This window comes from Columba livia, chromosome 5, assembly GCF_036013475.1.
Source record: "Columba livia isolate bColLiv1 breed racing homer chromosome 5, bColLiv1.pat.W.v2, whole genome shotgun sequence".
NCBI classification, from domain to species: Eukaryota; Metazoa; Chordata; class Aves; order Columbiformes; family Columbidae; genus Columba; species Columba livia.
This window is the reverse complement of record NC_088606.1, coordinates 38,443,360-38,467,020: the sequence shown is the minus strand read 5'-3', so window position 1 is coordinate 38,467,020 and position 23,661 is coordinate 38,443,360. Positions and strand designations below refer to the sequence as shown.

The window sequence follows — 23,661 nt, the reverse complement described above, 5'->3', positions numbered from 1 at the left end:
GACAGGGAACTGCTGGAGAGAGTCCAGCACAGAGCAACAAAGATGCTGAAGGGAGTGGAGCATCTCCCTTATGAAGAAAGGCTGAGGGAGCTGCGTCTCTCTAGCTTGGAGGAGACTGAGGGGTGACCTCATTAATGTTTACAAATATATATATATAGGGTGAGTGTCACAAGGATGGAGCCAGACTCTTCTCGGTGACAACCAATGATAGGACAAGGGGTAATGGGTTCAAACTCGAACACAAGAGGTTCCACTTAAATTTGAGAAGAAACTTCTTCACAGTGAGGGCGACAGAACATTGGAACAGGCTGCCCAGGGAGGTTGTGGAGTCTCCTTCTCTGGAGACATTCAAAACCCACCTGGACACATTCCTGTGTAGCCTCATCTAACTGTTCCTGCTCCGGCAGGGGGATTGGACTAGATGATCTTTTGAGGTCCCTTCCAATCCCTAACATTCTGTGATTCTGTGTTTCATCATTAGCCTTAACATCTGACCTGTGTCTGTTGCTGCAAAAGGCTCGCATCTGTATATGTTAGGAGCCCTCTAAAATTAGCCTGGGCACACAGATGTAACCATGGAGATTTATGCCGCAGTCGCGAGCACTCCGCAGAGGCACAAGCTGGAGGTAGAGCACAAACCACCCATGAATTTTTGTCCCCTTCTACCCCCACCAAGCTCACGCATTACATGATATGTGTGATGAATCATATCAAAGGAACAGACTGAAATCCAGCTCTAAATAAGGAGACTAGAGAAGACTTAGACCATTTCTTCAGCCTTGTTTTCCCCAATCTAGTTCACTGCATGGATACATAATCACTTGTGCTGACATGAGGCGGAAAAGGCACAGGACAGGATAAGCAGCAAAGGATGGCTGCTTTCAGGCCAGCTTAAGCTGCATGTAAAACCTTGGTACAAGATCTATTTATTTCATTATAATGAGCTCTAGAACTTGATAGGTTAATAAGTAAATAATTTTAAGTTACCCATTAGTACTCTCCCAACAGGTCTTTCCAGACAGAGTTGAATAAAGTTTGGATTCTTGGTGTCAAGAACACAGCATCAACCAAAATTCTTTAAGAAGTGCCAGACAGCATTACCAAGAGAGCTCAAGAGTAATTACTGCTACCTTCCTTTAAGCAATTAATAATATAGCTTTCACAGTTGGGTTATTTACTTATTTTGCTTATTTACAAAATAGCATGTGAAATTAAGACCTTGAAAAAAGAGAAGCATCAGCAAAAGAGAAATAATGATCAAGTATAACAGAAGCAGTTTCCAAAAGGTAGAGAGAACTAAACTCATGTTTAAAATAACGTAACATTCCCAGAAGAACTGCATTTTAACTTTCATATTACTAACAAACTGACCCTACCTCTTTTAACTAGAATCACATTCTAATTTGGGAGCAGAAAAGTTAAATTATAACTCAATCTAATGAAGCAAGTAAAAGATTTAAAATCTATTTGCCTGTGATTGCTCCTGACATTTTGGCAAGCCATTTGGGCAGCAGATAAATAATTTCTGCAGGTGGTAGCCTTCTGGTCAAGAAAAATTTTCCGTGTTTTCTTTGGGGCAAAATTCTTCACCTATTATAGCATTACTAAGGTGTATCATAATTCGAACGCAGAAGTCTCCATTTTCTTTGGTGTTAAATTACAGACCTGCTGTGTAAAGACAACTTTCTTTTTAAAGATTGCCTGTGAAGCTCAATTGTGATTGGGAAGGCCGCCTACACAGCAGAGAGAGTGAGAAAAAACATACTTGCAGAGCTGAAAAAACATTGGTGTAGGCGTACATAAGGGGGGAGGAAAGAAAGGACTTGGTTCTACTGTAAAAGGCTATTTTCTTACATCACCCTTGAAACAACTAAAATATGTTACTTGAAGAGAATTCAAAAGATTGTTTGCTACTTTCCAGATGCCGATATGCAGTATTACAAACAGCATGAGGAACTCTTGCAAATTCAGCCCCCCCCGCCCGGTTTCAGAACCCGCCACACACCCGAGGAATGCTTCGCTTCCCCCACTTCTCTGCTGCATCCTGCAAAAGCTGCTCTCACAAAGCAGGAAGGCACCTGCAGAACAGCAGCTCAGAGCTTGCAAAGCCTTATGTAATTAATAACATTAGGAAGTACTGGAAGCGTAGCCAAAGCCTTTTCAAAAAAAGGAAGGGGGGAAAAAAGAGAATACTCTCTAGAAACGCTACAAATAAGTAGCATTTATTCTCAACAGAATCTAACAGTATTTGAAAAGGCTGAAAAAAATAACTAAAAGAAGTTCAGACTTTTCTCATAGACACTTCAGAAACCCTTTTCCTCCCCAGCCTACGGAGCCTCCAGCGCTTTCATCTCCCAAGAAAAGTGAGCCGGTCTTTCAGGACGTCCTATTGACTAACCCAGATTTCAAAAGAAAAAAACTAATGAGCTCAGTTTTCTTTAGGAAGGCACCACCTATATGCATTATAATTTCTAAACAAACAAGTCTACACAAACTGTTCTCGTGCCATCATAAAGCTATGAAAATATTTTTATTAGGTTTGTCTTTGCCTTCATAATAAAAACAAAAGGCTTTTGACGTAAGTTCATTAGCTGATGATTACCGTAATTACTACCAAAGAAATTAAGACAGCAGGAAAAGCTTCACCAATGAACTTCAACAAACATAAGATGATGCATTGCAGAGAAAAGATGCAGTTGCTCCCAGGGCATTGGACACCAGCCGACAACCTACTTTGTGAACTCCAGTCACAAGGAGATAGGACTTCAGCACCTAATTCCCCTGGGCCTTTGAGCTGGTATTTTCAAAGCCCCGTGCTGAGCAGTTGACTGAATTCCTGCACCCACAGTACGTGACCACAACAGAGAACAGCCTCCACGGCAGCACTCCCGCAAGGCCACCTCCAGCCAGAGCTTTCACAGGGTGCTCAGTTTCATCTCCAGCCAAACATACGCTGTCACTGAAGATGCTGAACGCCAGAAACTGATAAGTAACACTACTACAAAGTAAACTCCATTTTTATACATCTTTTCAACTGTGACTTTTAAGCACTAACGGCTATTACTCATACACATCAGAAACACAGGTAAGACAGCGTTTTACAAAGCACCAAGACAGCTGACTCGCGCAAATCTACATGGCAAGCAAAAGCAGCACGCTTAAAAGTCACAGCTAAACTCTTAAATTACTCTTACAACACAAGACAGTTGCTCCTGAAGCTCACTGAGGCACACGTTCTTCTGGGTCAGAAAGGCAGGTAGGGATGAAGTATCAAAGGGAGGTATAAAATTGATCAGCAGTAGGACATCCAGAAAAAAAAATGAACATCTGAAATAGTTAATATGAAATGGTGAAAAACACAGAAGCAAGAAAAGTAGTAAAGGCAGTGCAGAGAGAAGTACAAAAAAATAAGTGTGTATTAAAAAAAAAAAAGTAGTAAGAATGGAAATCCCTTATTTCAGCAAAACTGGAGTCACTTATTATAAAAGACGGTATATAGACTCCTGCTAAGCTTTGAAGTTATAGCCATCTTGACTTTCAACCTGGTAAACAGTGGCATTATATTTCTGACATGTTAATAAAGCCCCTCTACATACTCATACACGTGTAATTCCAATAAACCAAAAACACATGAAAATATTACACAACAAATGAATCACATCCATAGGATTTGCATCCTAATAAAGCGTATCCTTTCATGCTCGGCTTGTCAAGCTGAAGAACATTTGCTTCAAGAGTCGCTGCCAGAATAATCTAATCTCTTGTATTCTTCCCTAAATTTCACTTTTGGGTAAGCTGAAGATGTATTTCCTCTTACTGAGGACAGAACAGCTCCAGGTCGTTTGGAAGGCTGCCTTTTACCTTCGAGTTCTAAGATCTCCAGTCGGACCATGGCTATTAGGAAAGAAAAAAACCCTAGAAGAGCACAGAGGGCTATCAGGGGATTCTCTGTTGCCGCTATCAAAATTCAGAGAGGGTATTTACCTTTTGCTTTTCAGACACTAAGACCTTTAGGAATTTCTCAGATAGATGTTGCTAACAAGGAGAACTAGTGAAATCTTTTTGCCCTCTAACATCTTTTTGCAAAATAGCAGTACAGAAAAATAGATTTGAAATTGATTTGTACTTCAATTTTTGAATGAATAGAGATTCAGCTCAGGGTGGGGGGGAATGTGTCTGGGTTCTGAGTGTGATTTTTTTCATCTCAAAGGTAAACTAGAAGTCTGATACAGAATTACAGTCTGATACAAACTCAAATGACTCTGACAACATAATTATACAGTATCAATCAAAATTAGTAGCATTGCATTTAATTAATTAACTACTTTGCTGCCCTGTCAACAGGAGTCAATCACTGTAATTCTCAACGTTTTTCTCAAAAAGGGTAAGGGGAAAAAAAAAACTTCATTTAATTCCATTTCACCTGAAAAGGCTGCTTCTGACGTTTACTACCTCATTTTACTGCAGTAAGCCATAAGCTTTCCCCATTATTCGTAGCCCCCACAGCTCACACACTTTCAGACTGAGGCCAGTTTTTCTAGCCACATAGCATACGACTGTAATAGCGTATAAATGGCTTTATGTTTACCTTTAATAATATAATTGCACATCCTACAAGTAAAATACCTGTACCAAGATGATACTGCTGACTGGAAAGAACGTCTCCTCTTCAAGTTAATGCTTTTGTCCAAAAAATATGAAAATATTGAACTAACCGAAGTAAAACATCAAGGAATATATATAGAGAACAACCATGAAAGTGTGAGCTTTGGAGTTATCCTGAAAACAATAAGCCCTTTAAGGAAAGTAAATACTTCAGTTTGAAATATAGAAAACCAATAACAAATGCAAACACAGTCCACCTTTTTCCCTCCTTACAAGTAGTAGTGAACCACGCTTTTTGCCACCCAATTTTCACTCTTTAAAAGTTAGATCCTCCTCTTTAGAAAATATGTCCTATTGCTTCTTTGTCAGCCTAGCTTTCTGTCACAGTTAAGCTAGAAGAGAAGGACAGGATTTTCCAAGCAAAGAACTGATAATCTGTCTATGGCAAAAAAATACCAGAGGAGAAAGAATAAAGGGCAAATCCAGCAAAGAATTTGTTAATTCACTATTTGAAAGCTCACTCTTTCCATTTTGCCCTCCTCCAACCCTGCTCCCCTTTTATATGCAATTTAAATCCATTTGACTGCTGTTATATAAAAAACTGAGCTGGCATCTCAACTGATTTCTGTATTTGGAATTTTAAAGATGTTTGTCAATGAAAACAGAGGAAGCATCCATAGAGAATATGCCACTGTTAGAAAGCTTTCCACTGATAAGGGTTCAAAAGTACTTTGCAGATAAGGTAAATATCATTAAACCAACTACAAAGAAAGGGAAATCAAGGCAAGAGAAAGAAAAGGAGTTGCTCAAGGTCACCCAGCAGCCACACGGCTGCCAGAAATATTAGTCTTCCAACTTGCAAAGGACCATAACAGCTTCACTCTATAGGAAGCCTTTCATCAGCATTTTGATAAACTGATAACACAGATAACGTAAGCAACAATACATTAGCTAAACAAATTAGACACCAAAAACAAGAAGGCAGAGAACTGCTGAACCACAAACAAATTACCCTGTTTCCCCAAAAAATAAGACAGAGTATTATATTAATTTTTGCTCCAAAACTTATTACTTCTTTACATGTCTTGCTGCCTGGACACTATTTAAATTGACTTTTTTTATGAACTGTAACCACAGCTTATTTTTGGCATAGGGCTTATATTTTGAGCATCCTCAAAATTCCTGAGAAATCATGCTAGAGCTTACATTCGGGGAAACAGGGTACAAGCCTTGAAGCCCTGTTACCAAACAGGAGCTGCACACTAATCCAATGGGTTTCCCTTGGTGGGTACCAACATCTGCCAACGAACAAAACATGTAATCAAATTTCCCCAATCTTTCACCGCATAATACGCATATTGCATAAGTTCCACTATTTTATACTTCACCATAAAAAGCTTTTAAAGCCAGAAATATCCAAATGCACTTTTTGGTTAGCTGCACGTGTGCTGTGAGCAGCACCCCCCCAAGCCTCCCATTCCCCGCCCAGAACAGCAGCAAGGTATACCACACATCTGCTACAGAAGGAACCTTCAGAGGAAAAGTTCTATAGGTGTATACTGCCCATAAAATTCAAAAGATGAGGCATTAAATACATGGCTATAGTTTCAAAATACCCAAGAGAATATGAAAAATTACATTCTGTTGACCAGAATTTATTCAGTCTTCCAAAGCTTTGAAAGAATGTCAAACTGAAAATCCTAGTAATCCCTAAGAAGATAGGATTTATGGAGTGTCAAACTTCTATCCCTAATTCAAAATCTAACTATAATAAAAATACACTTCTTTAGCTAGAAAGCTTTTTACATATGTAACCAGACTTCTGCTTTCCTACGTTCCAAGCCTTCCTTCCACGAATACTTTCATTCACTCCACCTTTGAGATAAAGCAGAAGTCATTTTTTCCATCCTACCAAAAGAGACAAAGATAATTCAAGATATTCTCTCCTGCCATACCCTGGGTTTCCATTTTCAGTGGAGAAGGCCCTTTTACACTTGCATTTAATGGGAACTGACAATCCATAAAACACAAGCACCTTACGGCTCCATCCCCATTTGACTTGCTTGGTAGAGCTGGTGATTTCCACTAGAGTGGGGGTTTCTCTGCCCACTCAAGGACCTTCACGCTCCTTGCCCAATTAAGATGAAATTTAAATGGGGTCTTTGTAATTTTCCTGGAAAAACAGGCAAACAGTTTTGTACTCTTCTCAATAGATATTTCAGCCACATTTCAAGATAAAGTGTTCCATAAACAATATTTCATAGTTATCCTCTTGGTCACGTAACTCTTCAGGAAACAAAAAGCAACTTTTTTCTGTCTGCTTAGACTGCATCAATATTATTACACCTTGCATAAAAAAATTCTATGAAGAATTTACTGAAAACAGGCACAGTCTAGCAATTTGACCACATGTCTAAGAGCTTTGCATGATTCAAACATGCAGTTGTACTTGTCTGTTCTGCAATTTTCCCATTAATGAAAATAATATTTACTTCACAGGGGTCAGAATGATTAATTTCCATAAAGAGTCTGAATCTAAAAGAGAGGGTAATTTGATAGATCTCTGAGGACAGATGGTGAAGGAAAAACAAATTAGATTTTATATTCATTTTCAAATGACAAAACATTTGAGTTGCAGCAGAACCAGCTACTTTTGCATTTCCAATAATATTAGCAAAATTACACACAATAAAGAAAATTCAACGTTAATATAATTTCTCTGAAACTACATGCCCAGCCATGAACAGCAGCAGACTCTTTAACACCAGATTTTTATCTGAATAGGCAAGTTTTGGAATCTGCCTTGATTCTTGCCCATTCCAAAGCTGCTGCAGTTTCACTAATAAAATGAGACTTAGCTTTTTAAAAACACGGTGCTCATTTATTCATGGGAAGAAAGGGAAGAGAATTACAGGACAGCCTGAACACACCACTTTTCATAAACCCAAACCAAAAGAGAAATTTAAGAAAGTACCTCGTGAAACCAGAGACCATTAATATAGCTAACTACTAAAGATTCATGAAAGCCTATTCCCAGCTTCAACTGTTCAACTCAAGGTCAGAAAAATTACCCAATCCACATCACTGTACTATATAATGAATCAAACATTATTCTTAAGGTGGTGTCACTATAACAGAACCATTTGTGTCCAGGCTGACCAGGTACATCTGAGAATCTGGCCCACATCTTTTCTTCTTCTGTTAAAAAGCAAGTGATTTTGAATGTCTGGCTCTTAGCACGGGTTCTCTTATTTGTCAGTAAATTTGCAGAAACATGAATTCACAAATACGTACTTTTCCTGCTTTTTAGTACCAAAAGCATTATGAAATTAGGCTACTTCCAGTAGATTACTTTGGGTATTTTGAAGAACTTCTAGAGTAAGTTTGATGGACAGCATGTTATATGATACCTACCACCTTGACACAGACCCCAACACTGGATGCATCGTTGTTAAAAGTACCATGGTCAGAAGGCGTATGAGTAATTACAAGATACAACATTGAACTCAAGTTAGGGGATGGATAACAGGGAAGACATTTTTGGCTAATATTTTGGGCAGAGGTAGGAGGCTAAAATAGCATATTTATTTTTCTACAAGCACCACAGCTAAAACACTGTCACTAACACCCTTGGATACACAGAAAGATTCACTCTAAGAACTCAGGATTTTAACAAGAACAGTAAAAAAACTAGAAACACTTGTTTCTAAAGAAACTGCAATTCTAAGAAATAAACTAAAACAAGAAAATTGTAAATATAGGAAATTAGATTATCGAGAAAGAAAATGGCAAGGTTATCCACTCTTAATGAAATACAAGAACATTTCCATGTTGTCACAAATTGAGATTCTACCCTTCAGCAAGTATTCATTAGTGCTGGGAAAAAACAGCCTAGAAGAGCAGGGGAAAAAAAGTGACTTAATATAATACCATAACATAAAGGTGATAATACAGGTTTTGGTGGGGGTTTTTTGCCTGTTTAGATGCAGGAAACTGAGTTTACTTTTACTTTACAAAAAGATACTCTTTAAGGAAAAGTTGAGAAATGTAACTGCAAACTTGCAGCACCAGGCCAGTACAATCAAACTGCAGTGACAGAACTTGCAGAAGCTACAGATGTTACAGAACATAAAACTAAGAAGAGTGTGTGGGAGGCATGACACTGGCAGTTAGAGAGGCCAGTGAATAATGTTGTTGTTTGTTTTGTTTTTAACCCCCAGGCCACAGAAGCCCCATGGAGGAGGTGACAGGTCACCAGCAGCGCTGCCCCAGGAGGCGGCCACCACGTTCTCAGCACCTCGTACCAGCCACAGCAGAAGCACCCAACTCACCCACAGCCCACGAGCACCTATTGGCCACGTCTGTTTCTTAATCAAATACACTCTGTATGGCTGAGATTTCCATTAGAGAGGAGAAAAATCTCTAATCTTATCCCAGGGTAAAAAATTCAAATATAAAAGGAGAACTAGTAACAGAACACAAAACCTGTACCCATTACGAATCAACATTTCTCCTTCAGCAGTTTCAAAATCCAAATAGCATCTTGTGCTCTAGTCCATTTGAGTCATTGTCCATCACACTCAAGAATACACAGGAACAAATCAATACTTGACCCGAGTCCCTACATCCTTCAGGGCAGAACACGACTACTCTTCTAAATAAGTGCCTTGAGAAAAGCCTGTTCCAGTGATTCATTCACATAAACATGCCAGCAAAGGTTTACATTCTACCAGTTGAATGTAAAAATAAAAAAGTGTCCACAAATCTTGAGGGTAAAAAAATAACATGCTGTTCTTCAGTTTTTCATAAAAATATTTGTCTATTTGTATCAGACAACCAAAATTTTGCACAGCTCAGTGTGAGCTATACTAACAGGAGCTAGAAATCAGCACTATTAGGTAGAAGCTATGGACTCCACATGACACATCATTCCTTTGAATATGTAGATATAAATGCATGTCTTTCATTTTTAAAAATTGTTATTCTCTTATTAAATAAGAATTCAGTGACAAGTAATCACCCTGAGATACTGTCCACATTATCCCTAGCTAAACAAATCTTGACTACATGCCTGCAGTGGAAGCCAGCAAGCGTTATTTAAAATTTTTCAATTTCAAGATTAGCTTCAAAATGCGCTGTCTTGAGAACACACAAAGCTTCAAACTGTTTCACAAATAGGAAAATGCTTCACAGAAATGACCGTCTCAGCTGCATTGTGGCCATTTGAATTAACCAACAGCAGAATTTTCCCCCTATATATTTGGAGACCCATTTTAAAAATCTATAGGATTATTATATGATTCTTAACCTCCATGGGCAACGTTTACAAAGACCTTAAGGCAGGCCTTAAATTATTTTACCCAATCCTAACAATGTGACAGTGCCATTACTACAAACACACAATGGTTAGCTTCTGATGGGATTGAGAAAAGCATGGCAAAGAAAACATTAGTAAATGGAATTCAAATAATCTACAGCAGCAACACAAGGCACAAGCACAACTTTAACAAATCCTGCTTACAAAAAGAAAAAAAAAAAAAGACAGACATATAAGCAACGGCTGATTTCAGAAACAACCTGCTGAAGCCACACAATGCCACATTATAAAGCATGTGCATGCTGATGGTGGGGGAGAGCTCTCATCCCTCCTTCTTTGGAAGCATTGGCTTCCAGCAGGTTCAGTGCTTCACTTGAGCCCACCCTGCAGCTGCACAACCACATCTACAAGCGGACGAGGTAAGGAAGGAGCAGCCAAATTGGAGCAGGGCAAGGACCATAGTGAGATGCGCCCTTCCAGCGACTGCACAGGCTCGTGCCGGGCTGGCATGGCCGCGCCTCTGCACCCTCAGCTCCCAAGGAGGAAAATTTCTAATTTTGCTAGGAAAATTCAGATCCCGTCCACTATTGCTGCAGCAGCAATTGCCAAGAGAGAGGACTGAGGTCTAAGGCAGCCAAACTAAAGATCTCATCCCATTGGCTTAATTAGTTACCCCAGACCATTATTCATCAATTTTGATGAAAAACACACCTGAACTTCAGCTAAAATACTAATTTTACCAGGGATAAGGAAGCTTAAAATCTGTCAATACCCTCCAAAATTAAGTTTGGACACAGTTTGACTCTTATTCCAACAAATTCAGCAGAAGCATTTGAAACAAACGCAGCAGATCTAGTTACCACACTTGGCACACTTTCCTTTTTTAGCATGACTGATGTAAGGGGAATTGAAGATGAGCTTCCACAGCCCTCACGTCCCACAGATGGAAAACAAATCAAATCACCCTAGACGGGTGCACTCTGTTAATGGGTCTTCTCCTGACCTGCGGCAAGTAATCTCATAACTCATATGTTAAACTGCTCTACTGAACTAGTTTTTAGAAAGGTCACAAATGGTTATCTAGCAATTACATACCAGAACAATTCACTGCCCAGTTTCAAATATTCAGAAAATATAATATTATTGGTATGTTACATGAAAAGGTATTTGAAATTCAGAATAAATAAATCCACCATCCCATATATCGCTTCAGTTTTCAGGTACAGAATAATTAGCAGTTGTAGTTTTGATTTAGTATATGCAGAAAGGGAAAGTTTCCAAATCTAGAGACGTGTTTTTTTCACGATATTTCAGAGAATACCACATACTTTGTAAGATGATGACCTAAAAGGTCATCCCCATCATGAGCATCTCAACCACCACCACCACGTAAAGCCAAAGCATTAAGAAAATCGCACAGGGAGGACACCACACAGCAAACCCATGCTCAGCACAGGATCACAATCAGCATGCTCAACACAGCGCTCCAGAGATGCACAGGCTTTTAACACATTTCTAGAAAATTTTACAAACATTATCTCCACACAGACTGGTTGCACAGTGCTTACCTAAAAAAAGTTCACTCCAGAGGAGAAGGGACTCCCATCATGCTGCTCCCTCGGTTCTTTACTTACCTTGCAACAAGGTCTCAATGTACAGTCTCAGATTAAAAGTACCTAGATGACAAGTACTCCTCCCACCTCTCTGACTTTCTGAAATATTTTGTTATCAGTGAAGCACAGCTAAGGGTTCCTTTCTTCACATCTAGACTCAACACATGAAAACCTCTCCTTTCACAAACCTCACCCAAAAACCCAACTGTTACTTGTGTGCACTTCTCAAAAGAGAAGTGTTTGCTTTCACCCCAAAGAATGCTCCTTGTGATCCCTGCACAAGGCTGCAAATACGGTTTGGCTGAGAAGACAGGACCATCAACACAGCACAAGGCTCTGCAGAAAAACTATTTTCACCAAACAGTGCCATCAGCACAGCCTGTGGTCACAGATTTGGTGCTTTGCTGCTCCCCTCACTCAAGCATGTCACTTAGTTTTGTGTTATACAAGTTACAGAAAATAAATCTTAATATGTTGCCAATCAAATCTTAACTGTGCACGGTAATTAGAGACCCCATACAGATGGACCATTTCAGGAAAAAGAAATGGTCATAATTACAAAGAAAGGTAATGTTCAGCGTTGCTAGAACAAAATAGCCCTTCAAAATAAAGGTAAATAAAATAAAAAAACCCTACTTCAGTCCTGAAACTCTCCCTCCCTGCAGCACGTCAGGAGAGGAAGTGCCAGAGACACCTGGGAGGCCCTGGGGTGACCTTAACCTCTAAGCAAAATCAAGGTAAACTCTATTCCAAATCAATTTACCCCAAGAAAAAAAAAAAAAAAGAAAAAAGAGAGAAGTGCTTATTGTAATGGAAAACAAATTTGGCTGCATGGTAGCAAACACAAAATAAATCTAGCTATTGAAAGAATATTAGAGGAACTCTCAGAAATTGTCTACTAGCACATGTGTGCTTTGTTTACATTTAATTTTCCACCAATTCAAATTCTGATTCACATTCACTCATTTGCCCACAATTGTGCCCAGATCTGGAAGGAAAGTGGAAGAAATGGGAGAACAGCAAGACACCAAAGCTCTTAACTTGAAAGAAATTACTGGCTAAAGTCTACTCTCTTTTTTTCAAAATTTTTTGTGAAGTTCAACAAGTTTATAAATGTGTCCTTATATTTTAGAAACACGACCTGTGGCTTTCAAACAATTTACCTTTAACTACAGTCATTAATATTTTTTTAAACATGCTTATATTCACAGCACAAATACCACACTGCAGGACTCACAAGAGGGTTTTTTTTGCTGCTGCTGTATTTGTGTTAGGCTGATTTCATAAACCATGTGTTTCTCAGTAAAATACATACATAATGGGATATCTGCCTTAAAACAAACTCTCAATGAAAGGGTCCTACCTTCCTCCTCCTTCCTTTCAGGCCTTAGTTGGCAGGTGGTCAAGAGGATGTTTATAGCAACAGAGGATGTTTATCAACCAGCCTGCACAGGTTAAAGAGGCTGGTGCCTAAATAAAAACATTTCACAATGCCTCTTAGCAAAGTACTGAACGTCTAATGCATTCAAATAATTCTACTTAAATACTTGGAAAACACTGCTTCTGTGCTTACATCTGCAAAACCCTCTTCTTAAGTCCACCTAGGTCTAAATTCTTAAAATACAACCTTCCCTCAACCTCTGCCATATTGAAGCATAACTTTAGTTCAGAGTGAGTCTCAACAACACTGCTGAAGTTAACAGTCCCCAGTGACCCCACAGGTTTGAGAACTAAATACTTACAAGTTCCTGTTTGTCTTCATATTGCAATTTTGATTAAACATCCTTTTTCTTTTGAAAAGAAAAAGTCAAAGTTTAGTAAACTTATTAACCAGGTCAGTCAGACTTGTGTAAACTTTACTACACACATCACAGAAAAGCAAAAGCTATACTAACATACTGGATTCACATGGGTTACAGAAGACATTTAACACTACAGGCCAGGAGTGGTCCGTATTCGACCTATAACTTCCTTAATGGAGTCTTCAGTCATTCCACCTGATTGCACTTCTGTGAAACAAGAACTGTGCCATTTCAGAGACACACAACCAAGGTGGAGAAGCTGAGTGTCAGGAGGTCTCTCCTTGGGCACACTTGGGCCCCTCAGGCCCCCCCCAGGCAGCCAACCTACAGCCCAGTACCCCATACCTCCATACACACAAGTGAATTGTCACTGCTGTGGAAACATACTCTAATTGTGTGCTATTGCATTTTAACAGGATTTCAGCTAGCCCTCCAATTACTTACTACTGGAAAAGAACCATCTTTTAAAAAAAAAAAAAAAAAAAAACACCATAACTAAGGCCTGACTCCCCAAAGGGACACGTTTGTCTAAAAGAAAGGTACTTGGACACATACATCCAAGAGGCACACAAAATACTAGTTTTGCCCTTCAGGGTTAAGCTGTTGGAGGGCAATGCCACACTTCTGTTAGCCTGCAGCAAGCAGGAGTTGGAAAGGACAGGAGTCTTGGCTCCTCCCATTCTCTCAGCCCTTTTGCAGGCTGTCACCAACAAGAAGCTAGTGCCATGATGAACCAGATCAAGAGAGCCAGCTTAACTGGAAGCCAAAACACTGTCTTTGGTAGGTCAGGTTTAACAAAAAGCAGTTTTCAGTCAACTTTGCTGAACAGCTACCAGAACGCCCATGCTAGCAAGAGGCTACATGGCACAGCACAGGCGGGTACAAGACCACCGTTTTTGGCAGTTCGGGTTGGATTACAATTGCCTGGGGAGCTACATTATTAATTGGCTTCCACAAGTCACTTTCCCAAGCTTCTGTTCCTGTTGATAATTTTTATTCTCTTATGCCAAACAAGACCTAAACCAGGAAATAAGAGCTGAGTTTTGAAATAAGCTCATCTTCCATCACACCACCAGGTAGACCAGGGCCTAATTCAGCAGATCAAACACACAATCATTAAACTAGAGCCTAGTTTAAGTACATCTCACACAGATCAAGATGACTGTGATCCACATGAAATAATTAATACAGACACTGCTAGTCACAGCTTAAGGAGGTGGGTGGTAATACTGGTTATAAAGGCTAAGTAAGCATTTCTCAGATTTGAGACAGTGCAATTGATTTTTTTCCCCCCCGTGTACTTTTTTCTTTAAATCAGCAGGTCCAAATCCTGTAATACATGAACATAGACTTACTGTGCATTAACCTGACATTCCACAAAGTGACTGCTCACAAAACTGTCTAAAGGCTTTCACCTTTTAAAGATGGTAAACTACATTTTACCTCCTAAAAACATCATTTTTGTATGAATTACGTTAATATACTTTTTAAAAAACCCTCTAAATAACTTCTGAACTTAACATAGTTCTAAGAGAAAAATGCCTTATGCAGGAAGTCATGAAATAATTATACAGGTGACATGTTCAGCAACTTTCGAATTAGATTACAAGCATAATTGTCTCATGTATACAGTATCCTAACTGTAAATATCTGATATATTTTGCTCTAGGGAACAAATTCATGTTTTTAAAACAAGGGAAATCGAAATAGTATAAAGGATTTTTAATTGTCTGTGACCTAGCAAGGATAACTAATATACTTCTCACTGAATATCACTCTTACTGATTGAAATACCAGTAATTTCCCTGCAGACCAAAGCAGATCTTATCAAATGACAACTATGCCCTGAAGAGGCCATAAATTAATAATGGTATGCAGTGACTTGATACTGTATGAGGGGGAGCATGGAAAAGGAATATACATGATGTCAGTGAACTGAAATTTGCTTCTAAACAGTTTAATACACCGTCACCAATTTCACCAGCAACAGAAGGAAGAAACAGGCAAATGACTTGGAGGCTCCTACGTGAAGACGCAGAGCTCAAAGTTTCCATCATGTCAGCACCCAGCATCCAGAAGTTATCATTAGCTCTGAGGTTAGTGACAGCAAGTTACATCTTTAAAAGAGTGACTTGGCTTTACAAAGGGAAGTGTAAACTAATCTGTAAATTTTAAAGCTTCTAATATAAAGAGTTGAGAGCATAACTGCTGCAGTAACAAAGATACAAAAGGCCACCTAAGCAGTAGAAACACTTTATCAGGGAAAAAGAAATCTGAAATACCTACACACGCAGGCACTTGTACAGTGCTACACTCATCTGTGCTCCAAAAGAGAATCATAGATGGAGAAAGACAAAACCATGTGTGCAAACAACAAACAAAAATCGTGAAAAAACAATGTTTTCCTGTTCAAACTTATAGCAATATAAGATTCAGTTTAATAAGCGTTTGAAAACATCCTGTAAGTCCATTCAATAGAGGGCTCACATCAGCAAGAACCTTTACTTACACTTCCAAAGTGACATACATTTGAAGGAACCTGACTGGCATGTGTACCAGAAGAAAATATGACGGGTTTAGTTCAGTGAATTATTGGTGCTTCGGAAGAACAAATGACACCAAGACACCACAAACACTATACAAGTGAAGAAAATGCTGTATTTCTTGATTAGATGCAGTCACAGGGCAAGACCTGGAAGTGCAGCTCACACAAGAGAGCATCCCAAAGAATAAGTTCTTACGTAAGCTAACAGGTCTCAGAAAAAAAAAAACAACCCTCAGACTCCTGCACCACCTTACTCCAATGTTAGGTGCTCACAGCATCTTGTTCCAGCAGGTCTGGCCAGAAGAGAGGACTGGCTTCCAGGAAACACGCAGAGATTGTCCATCATTCAGACACTTTGGGGCACATCACCATGAGAACCACTTTAAAGAAGTGATCTACATAAGAACAGGGCATTAAAGATCCTAAAAAATCTCATCATTGTGAAAGAAGTTACAAATCCAGAGTGATCAAGAAAAAAAAAAAAATAGGTTTTAAGTGCAAATACTATAGCGTACATAAAACAAGTTGACCCTCAAAATTCAAGTCTTTCCTATTTTGTTGCTTATACTTCTAACACCTTTTTCCAAATGTTTCCTATCCAGAGCTTAATGATTAAACAGCATTTGCTTTGTTTTGTTTTAAGGACAACAAATGCAGGGAGTTAGCATCAAGGACCTGTACAAAGCACAAGAAGACACCAGATGAACTTTGTAAATTCAAATGCAAACTTTGCCAAGGAGATCCATGTACGACCTTCTTATTACATGCTTTTGCAAGAAGAATGAGTGGCCTTCATGGCCAGAGAGAAGCTGTAGCTCTGTTGCAGTCTCAGTTCTTGCTGGAGGTGAAGTACTCGGTAAGTCTTGTAGTAAGAGCACCACCCAATTTCACCACTCGGGAAACACTTTATTTCTTTCTAATACCTTTTACTCACATTTGCAAACCCACATATAAATCTATTCATACACAAGACAGTGACAAGCCAGTCCAGAAGTGGTGGATATTCACATTCCAGGTGCTCCAGACATTTCATTCACTGCTCTCATTTGTACCCCACTGCATTCCACAAGGACTTCAATGCCCAAGTCATTTATAGTAACCAAGCTTTCTCACCACCTTTCAAACTGCACATTGGTCATCTACCAGTTCACCACCAACAAATTCAAGTTCCTTCCTACATCATTCTACTTCGCATATTCAAAGAAATTAGTTATAAACAAAGTGGCACTTTTTTCCAGATTTTTGTCATGTAACCCAATCTACATTACATTGACTTAAATTTATACTCATTTCTAGTTTTACGAGATTTCCTAAAACGTAAATAAAACCCATACTACCATCTTCCTTTTTATATACTGAATAAAACAAGCATTCAATAAGTGACAGATTTTTGGAGGGCATTGTAGAACACTGCTGCAGCCCAGTTATGTTGACTCTTTCCTTTTGAGGCAGTTACAAAAGGAAAATAATTATTTGAAGTCTCAGGCAATCTAATCAGTTTTACTCAACTATGTGCAATAATACATTTATGACTGTCACAGTAGGGGAAAAAGCTAAATATCAACAAAAAGTTGAATCACACAATATTATTTTAGCATCACGCTGATTGTGTCTTTCTAACCTTTAATCAGAACTCTCAAAAAATACAACCACTCACAATGCAGCAATTTGCCATGCAGGTTAAACAGAGGTTATATTTCTAACCCCAAACTTCAAACAAAAAGGCATTACAGGAGCCAGTGGTGATAGTCTTTTCTCCCACAAGCTAAGCAGAAAAATCCTACAACTAAAACAAAATACTGAAATCATAGCAGCAAATACTGGACCTGGTGGATGTCATATCCAGGGAGACTAAAGGAACTGAATGTATAAGGTATGAATACATTAAAGCCTGTAGAGTTGGAAAAGGAAAGCAAGCACAAGTATTGTTTTTAATAACGCAGAGATAATCGGTAGAAAACATTGGTTAAAAAGTAAAATTACTGGCAACTTTATATAAAGTCTATGTAGCCTTTACTCAACATAACTAGAATTCCATGTTACCATGCCACCCTGCAAGGCAAAATTTGATTTTACCAAAATTATTTCTAGTTGTACAACACAGATATTGGTGCCTCTGAAGTTTCATGCCGACCACATGATGATCTTGCCATTACCAACCAAGCCACTCGTGGGAATAATGCATTGTAAGCCAAGCAGGAATTTGGAAACACAAACTTACACATACAGAGGAGAGAGACAAGCGCAAAGAAACAATTCTGCAAACCAAGCACAAGGAAAAATTCTTACTCCGTCTCAAGGTGAATGCTCGAGCCTAAAGATGAAGTCTGTGCACAGTGCAATGTTACTATAAATATCTTCTTTTGAACAAAGTGTCTGATCTTCCTTTACCTCCAACTTATAACATGATAAAAGCTGTCACCTTAAGAGGTGCTCATAGCTCAGAGAAAGGAGGATAAGCCTGAAAAAAAGCAGGTTAAATTGGAGCAAGTTGTGAAACAGTACATGGAGACAGATACTTGCTACGTAAGTGTGAAGACTAAACCATAGATAAGTCCTCCTGCTATTAAGACAGCACTCATAAAAGGTACGTCCCAAGAAACAATCATTTTTTTAAAACACATGACCTTTTGTAAACAAAAGGTTAGATTTCCAGGTCTCATGAGAAAGGGTAAGGAGGAGGCTTTGCACTGAACTTCTGGAACAGGCAAGCAACAAGAATTACACAGTGTTCACGCGTGAATATAAATTAAAGGCTGTTGCAGGCTTTTGTGGCTGGTAGAACAGGTCATTCAGCTTATGCCAGATGGAAAGTAAATTAAAGCTTCAGGTACAGATAACTCCCCTGCTTTGCCAGTGCCCCAAGAGGCTTGGGAAGGTGCTCTTAACAGTTCCACTAATTCTCACAACCAAAACAGAACAAAAAGTGCCAAGAGTTCTTAAACTGGCTTCCAGAAACAAGACAAACTTGGGTTATTTTCTACCTATGAAACCTTAGGTAACTATATACTTAATCCCTGACAAACTACCACTTTAAAACATTACAAAACCCGGTTTAAAAAGACACCTACAATGTTCACGAGTTATTTTACTTATGATAATATTCTTGCTGAAGCTAACTGGACTGCTCACAAATTACATACACACCCTCATGTTGTCACAATCAGGAACTTACATCCTCAAGGTAGATACCTTTTCCTAGATTAAAAAAAGAAGAACTTTCAGTGACTTCTCCACAATCTTAAAACAAGTTAGTTGGGGGAGGGGGAGGAATATCCAAATTAAAACATGTTCTTGCAATATTCACCTGCTCATCCATTTACATTACACAAATTGACTCATTCATTCTAAGCAAACATTAAAGGTGACTACAAAATTATCATATTGGAGTTCGAACACAAAAGAATGCGCTAATCGTAAAACATCCTAAAGCCCTCCCAAGAAATATCTGTAAATCAATAGACAATGAGCAAAACCATGTTTACTCAATTTGAGGAAACTCACATAAAGTTCTGTTTTGCAAACCTGTTCACAGATATTGCCTGGTCTATCTTTAATGTAGTCATTCATTCTTAATACATTGTACTAGCTACTCCCTGCTTTTAATTCCAGTTAACCTCTGCTGCTGACTGTTAAGGTAAAATAAAATTAATGCAAAACTGCATAAAAATGGAAATGTTTTAAAACCATTTTTTTCCTGTTTGGTCAAAGGAAAGCATCTTTGCTTTGGGTCAGCCCTAGATAATTAAAATATTATATAATATTAGAAAATCAGAACACCTTTTGGGTACTCTGCTCAGGAACCTCTGGCTATTCTCAAAGGAAAAAGAAAGCTGCTGTTTTACAGCTAAAGATTAGATACTTTCGTGGCGAGTTCCTTACATTGTACTAAGACTACAGAATTTAGTCACAACTGACAAGAAATACCAGAGATGCAGCCAAAAGTGTATTTGCAGGACAGAGAAAGTCACATTCAAAAAATTAGCTATTTCAGGTAAACAGCAATGCATAAACAGAGGTGTGCAAGGAATAAAAGAAACTTATCAGCAACTGAACTGCAATGTTGTTTCTGAATTACCACTATCATGGAACACAGAGTCACCCATTCCTCAGTATTAGTGAACTCTACATAAACACATGAAGATATTCCGAAGATGTCCCAATTCTATATTGAGGAAGAGACCAAACAAGTTGTCTATCAAAATATGAATGTTCTGCAGCAGAATTCAAACTGATGCACCTACTCGAAGCCATTATCTGTAAGAAGATACACTGAGCATAAAACCTACCTCTCCATTTTCTTACACTCTTGCCTCTTTAAACCTAGAACAGGAATGCCAAGTCTGGTTTTACTTGAAGGAGTATTTTGAATATAATCTGCCTCCAAATTTGAAATACTGAAAAAGAAATGTAACATGCTGATTTTAGCTACTTCAGTTAAAGCATCGCCAGAAAAATCCCATCCCGATCCTACTCTTCATGACCAAAAAAAAAAAAAATCCACACACATCCCAGGTATATTGCCCAGCTTGTCCTTTATAAGCATGAGGTTTTGGGAAAAAAAATATTAATAAGTAAACAAATTGGAAATGAAAAATTTACAGTGCAGTCCAAGGAAAATATCACCCTGTTCAAAAAACAGTGCATGGTAGGTCTTTCATGAGAAGCTGAAGCCTTCTAACTTGTTTTGCCAACATAAAAGAGCTCTTTTACAACTGTTGACTGACAAACGAAGCAAGGAACATCTCATCACTTCCCGGTCCAAGAGAAATCCACTGGCTACACCAGAGCAAACGAGCAGTGCTCTTCATTGCTTGAAAACAACTTTCACATGCCCCTCAAGCAAGATTAAATTTATCACTAAAAAGCTCATTTTCAGCAATGCCATGCTGCTATCGCTCCCAGGTGTCTGCTCAGAGATAAGTCCAGGTCTGCTGGTGTTGTATATGAAGGGCTAATGCAGCCCTGCCGGGATCACCAGGCAGGTATTTGCTCTGGCTCGTGTCTGCACAGCTGCACCTCTCCCTCTGCTCTCCCAGCCCGCAGCTACACCCAGCCCTGTGTAAATAACATTCAGCTGAATGCCACTGTAGCTAATATTTTCAGGTTCGCTTTTTTGTTTTAGGTTTGGTTTGGTTTTCGGGTTTGGTGGTTGTTTTTTTTTTTTTTTTGGAGGGGGGAGGGGAGAGGTTTGTTTGGTTTCCCCTGGCCCCCAATAATGGATTCTAGAGTTTACATTTCTACAACTGCAGTTTCCTTTTCAGTCCTACAGTCCAGGTAGCTAAGGGTAAAAACAGATGAGCTATGAGATATTCCTCTATTCTAAGATAAACTAATGAAACATCATGAGTAGGAGTTACAAACCCCTGATACTCCCTCCCTAAGCATACACCCTGGGTGTGCCCATCACATCAATCAGAACTGGCACTCCCTGCGGTTGCAGTTCTGATCTGAAATTCAAGAGCAAAATTGTTGTGTTTGGACAGAAATCAGGCAGAGCAGACACTGCCATATCAATTTTTGTCACCTCACCCTTAGCAAATTTCAGAGGAATGACAGAGCCGTAGGAAGTGGTGCAGGATTGCTCCTAATTGTACCTGGTGAAATTCCCTCTGGTGCTTCCCAGAAGTGGAACACACAAAACAACACCAGATCTCACATTAATTGCTTTTGTATATTCGGGCCTTGATTTCCAAATAGTCAGAACTTCATTGAAGTCATACCCTCTCAGTTAGCATAGAACCTATTCACAGTACGTTTTAGAGTAAACAGATGAGTCACTGAAATCCTCACATTCCTTGGGATTGTGATGCATTTCAAATGACTTTCCTGTTCATGAGAAAAAGCAAATAGGATAGAGATATTAATAAATCTAACTGACCACAAACAAACGCATGCCTAGATATCAAATGCCTGTATTTCACTCTCCTTTTAAGAAGGAAACAGATCTCTCAGAATAGAGATTTAAATACATGTTAAAAGACAATTGCTGTAGTACTTCTAACATCCTTTACATCAAAATACTTAAATCAGTGTTTACCTAAGAATTCTAGTGGTCAAACTAGAAAAATGCAGGTAACAGAAATAAGCCAATAGATTTGGATTGCAACAACCCAAAAAGTGGGCTACTAAGTGCAGAAAACTAGCTTGAAGCCTCGACCACTTCAGATTCTTTCTATGCACCACACATACTATGCGTGATTTTAACTCCAGTACCACTTTGGATTTTGTCCCTAATTCCAAGAAATCCTGCTCTTCTCCATTCAGGAGTAACCTAAAACATGAGCTTATTTTGTTCATGCCCACACCAGTATGACCGTTCTGCCATATTATCATCGATTTCCTTCTGCATGCATTTCTGCACTCCTTTGAAGAAACCATACAGAGCAGTCTCTGTTCCCACCTATGCCATTGCATGGTTACATCCCTTAGAACAAACAGTAAGCAAGAACACACACCTGGTGAAAAAAAAAGTACATGTAGACTGCAGTGAAAACAGTAACATGACATGCCCTAAACCAAAAAGAATGACAAAATGCTTCAAAGCGACCCAACTCATTTAGAAAAAAAGAGAGCTACAACAAGGCCAACATCTCAGGCCCACAGACCAACTGGGTTTGGAGACACTGCAGAAAAGGGCTGGAGTTTTCATGATTTGGTCTTGAAGATCTGAAACACCATATGGCTTTAATTGTTTGAATCAGATACTTTGCAAAACTTTCAGTGAACCAATAGGTCAGTCTAGCCCCCAACCCCAGCACATATCTAAATATTTGAGTGTTTCAACGGTATTACCAAACTTTAGCCCACAAACCAACTTACCAAACATACAGACCACCCATAACAAAAAAAAGCCAACACTTTTGAAATGCAAGCACAGATATGTTTTGATGAGAGAAAGGAGCGTTCTGTAACATGGATACCACACGACTGCCCCTCACAAGAGATCTCAAATTTTCATTTGCAATTGCTTTCATTTGCACTTCAGAACCTGAAGACTTCCCAATGTTTTCTAGGAAGAACTTTTCCCAAATTGAGAAATCCAATGGCTTTATTTTAAGGTGCATCTTAATTGAAAAACTGATTAGAGCACCCTAGAACTAACACACATTTTTTTAGAAAAAGGAAAATTGCACATTTCTTTTTCAATGGTATATCTTACGGAAGGAGAAAAAAAAAAAACAAAAAATTCAAACTGAGGATTATTTTAAATACCAGACATGCTGTTTTAATGAAAAATTAAAAAAAAAAAAAAATCAAACAGACATTTTTATCTACTACATGATGCATTAACATTTAAAGATTTAATTACAAGCAAAACCTCCTTAAAATTATTGTCTGCATCTGTGGTTTCCAAAGTTACATGGACAGACAGGAATGCAATGCCCAGTGTTACACACTTCACACATATCGACAAATCTATAGAGTCTGGATTATGCAAATTTTTGCAATACCAGAGTTAAACGGAACACTTTAGAGCAGGGATATAGTGTGTGTATACACATATGCATACTATATGTATAAACGTAGTTACATTTATACAGTCCTAAAATTACATTCAGCCCTTTGAAGGCAACCACGAGGCTGATGGGGCCCCTGGTGAAAATGGCTTTGACACCTCTGCTTTAGAGCTTTGGTTGAGTCACCTGCAAAAGACAGGCTCCAGAAACAATGTAAAGGTATGATTAAAACTTCTCAGTAACAGACAGACAGGTTCTTCCATCTTGTAAGCAAGATTTGAATGCAGGCTTGGACACCCACATTTGGTCACACTGGGGA

The 23,661-nt window shown here is 38.8% G+C and overlaps 1 protein-coding gene across 8 annotated transcripts in view; it reads right to left on the bottom strand.

Annotated features, from left to right (window-relative positions):
- The window catches only part of SIPA1L1 (signal induced proliferation associated 1 like 1), a 221,415-nt gene that overhangs the window by 149,724 nt on the left and 48,030 nt on the right, over positions 1 to 23,661 (bottom strand). The gene's annotated exons all lie outside the window — the stretch shown is intronic.